Consider the following 3,401-nt stretch of genomic DNA (forward strand, 5'->3'; position numbering starts at 1 on the left):
CGGCCTCTGACCCGCTCCCCTCCAGCGCTCCTGGGCCGGCCGGTGGAGGAAAAGGCGGAGACGCCCCTGGTACTCCCCTCCCCTCCGCGTCGTTGGGCGGGTCGCTGACGTCACAATCCGGGTGGGACCGGGCACCAGGGCGACGTCGCACCCCGGCCTTGGCGCTTCCTCTGCCCCAGCGGACTGCAGTCCACAGCCTCGCCGAGCCCGGCAGGGAGAGCACCAGGAGGCGCCCCTGGAAGGGCAGGAAGAGGAGGCGAGCCCCGAACTAGCTGGTCCGGGCGGCCGGGGAGGTGAGAGTCCATAGGGATCTCGAGGACAGGCAGCCCCAGGACAGAGTGAGCCACGGGGAGCCCGAGCAGCGGCCCTGGCCCCGTGTACCTGGGTAGGGCCACCCACCTGACCAGCTCTGGAACCTGCTCTAGTGACTGTGAGGTGGCCATGAGGGTGGAACACCACCGACCCCGGAGCCACTGTGGCCCTTCAGAGCTGGGCTAGTGTCTGCACATCACCTAAGGGAGGCTGTGTGCCTGCCGGGAACTGTCCCAGGTTCTGAGATGTCCCAGTGCACAGAGCTCAGTTCTCTGCCCTTGTGCCCCTACCTTCCAGTAGGGGGGCAGTAAGGCTGGTCATCCCTGTCATTTATTGAGGGCTCAGTAGATGTCATCCCTTCAGCCTTTTATCAGATTTTTGGTGTCTGCCTTGTAAGGAAAGTTAGATGTTCCTTGGAGAGGTAAGGATTAAGAATCACTGGGGATCAGCAGTTAGCCCAATGGCTATGTCGCTGGACTCCCATGTAGTCAACCGCGGTTCAAGTCCCAAACCCGGTAGCTTAAACTCACGCCGGGCGCGTGTGCGTGCGTGCCCAAGATCCCGAGAGGAGAATGGAGGAGAAGGGATTGCGGGGTGGCCATCCCCCCGGGGGGGGATTTCCTGCTTTCTGTCTCTCTGTCTCTGTCTGCCTGGCGAGTGCACGCACCCTATAGCAAAAACCTCTCCAAAAAAAAAAAAAAAAGAATCACTGAATAAACAGAGAGAGAAGGTGTACAGTAGGTATGGTAAATAAGGTGCATGGTATGTTAGAAAGGGCTTAGTGCTATGAAAAAAGTTTTCGTAAAATAAGACTTTCTTTTTCCTGTTAGATTGGGAAAAATATTTTAAAGGCTAGTGTAAGATGTGCAAGGAAGTCAACGGTCTCATCATTTTATTTTAAAATAATCTCAGAAATTTGCAAGAACTGTACAAAAGTTCACCCATCCATCATTTTGAAAATAGTTGCACGAACTGTGTTCTATTCCCACCCTCATTCAACATATTTCAGTGTATATATTTATTTTTCTAATCATTTCTTTAATTACCGTAGAGCACATGCATGCACATAAGAGAGAGAAAGAAATGAGCACACTCCACGGGGTCTGCTCACACTCAGATACGCTTCCTCTAGTCCTGCAGCCCTTGGCATCGCTGACCCTCAAGCTCTTCTCCAGCACATGCAATTGGCCTGCGTGTTCCAGACTGAACAAATCGAGATTCTAACCACAGTTGCCATTTCAAGAGGACATTCTTAATAAAGAATTCAGTGAAGAAAACAACATAGTCTCACTAGACTACTACAGTTTACAAATCTTTTCCCTCAAAAAGAAAAAAAAAATACAATAGTTTCCCCATTATCTGCGGAGTATATTTTTTAAGAACCTCCAGGGAAAACTGGGAATAGCGCCCAATTCTGTACATGCTAAATCTTTTTGCATAGATGTGTTCCCCAACTTGTGATGGGCCTATGGCCTCCTCATTCCCTGCCCCACCCTGTTGGGTAGTTGTGAGGAGCTGGATGGCCCACTTTTCCACAATGAGCTAAAATGAACTTTTACAGTCTCAATCAAAAAACTGACCAAGGGAACCAGCAGTTAGCGTAATGGCTATGTCGCTGGACTCCCATGTAGTCGACCGCGGTTCATGTCCCGGACCCGGTGGCTTAAAACTCACGCCGGGCGCGTGTGCGTGCGTGCCCAAGATCCCGAGAGGAGAATGGAGAAGGGATTGCGGCATGACCATCCCCCCTGGGGGGTGATTTCTCGCTTTCTGTCTCTATGTCTCTCTCTGTCTGTCTGGCGAGCGCACGTGCCCTACAGTGAAAATCTCTCAAAAAAAAAAAAAAAACTGACCAAGAAAGACACCTAATGCCTCACATAGATGCTTTTAGCTTACCTGACTTTTATAGTAATGAGCAGAGCACAAAGAAACTTGGAAGTGCCAATGTCTTACTTGAGGGCCACAGTATGATTTTTTTTTAATTTACATTTAAATACATATATCTTTACTGTGTAGAATATTGTTTTCCTAGCACAAATACCATGCATATCAGTGAAGACAAAGACCTTACTATATACATTGTCATCAGCTAATTGTTTTTTATTTCTTTGATCAACTAATTTTTTAAGAGTTTGATTATTCTTCATCTTTCCTGGGTGCCTTTTATTCTTCCCTCCCACTGTGTTTGTCATTTTGTGCATGTGCAGGGGAGGGTAGAAGGAAACCTTTGAATCAAGGCCTTGAGACTGCTAGGAGGTAAGAAGGACAATTTTCCATGTGGGCTACTGAATAATGTGTGTTTCTTTCCCATTTTAGGAAGCTGTTATCGAGCAAACTTGAGCAGATATAGAATGAAAAGGAAGTTTCAAAGGCAGAGGAAAAAGTCAAGTTGACTACTGAAAAAAATACATAATTTAAAGTGAGTTTTGACACCGAACATCAATGTCTAAAGAAACCTGTATTGGATTTTCTTGGTTTCTAATATTTGTTTTTCTTTTTCTTTTTTCGAAGAGCTTTTTGCTATAGGGCACATGCGCTTGCCAGAAAGACAGAGAGAGATAGACAGAAAGCGAGAAATCACCCCCAGGGGGATGGTCATGGCGCAATCCCTTCTCCTCCATTCTCCTCTTGGTATCTTGGGCACACATGCACATGCACCCGGCAGGATTTTAAGCTACTGGGTCCAGGACTGGAACCGTGGTCGACTACTGGGGAGTCCAGCAATATAGCCATTATGCTAACTGCTGGTCCCAGTGGTTTCTAATATTTGTATAGTGTATGTTTAGGCCCAACTAACACAGAAATATAAAAATGTTGCCAGAAGATATATGTATTTTTTTGTGTAATATATATATCTGTATATACATATTATATATACACATTTATAAATGTATACATGTATATAATATACATATATATGTATATAACATACATATATAATATATGTATATATGTATATAAAATTCACATTACATATGTATATATTATATGTACACATATAATATATATTTGTATATGATATATTATATACATATATGTATATATTATACATGTATATTATATATATCTATATAGTATATATGTGTATA

The 3,401-nt window shown here is 45.0% G+C and overlaps 1 protein-coding gene across 4 annotated transcripts in view; it reads left to right on the top strand.

The window, feature by feature from the left end:
- Nucleotides 1–160: 160 nt before the first annotated feature.
- Nucleotides 161–3,401, top strand: part of LOC102493799 (olfactory receptor 4C6) — a 51,741-nt gene continuing 48,500 nt past the window's right edge. For all 4 annotated transcript variants that reach the window (XR_003547487.1, XR_003547488.1, XM_027767356.1 and 1 more), the window contains exons 1-2: nucleotides 161–293; nucleotides 2,629–2,731. The gene's annotated coding sequence lies outside the window, so the exon portion shown is untranslated. The remainder of the gene's footprint in view (nucleotides 294–2,628; nucleotides 2,732–3,401) is intronic.

The sequence above is a fragment of the Tupaia chinensis genome, unplaced genomic scaffold (genome assembly GCF_000334495.1).
Source record: "Tupaia chinensis unplaced genomic scaffold, TupChi_1.0 Scaffold144195_1, whole genome shotgun sequence".
In the NCBI taxonomy this organism is placed as follows: Eukaryota; Metazoa; Chordata; class Mammalia; order Scandentia; family Tupaiidae; genus Tupaia; species Tupaia belangeri.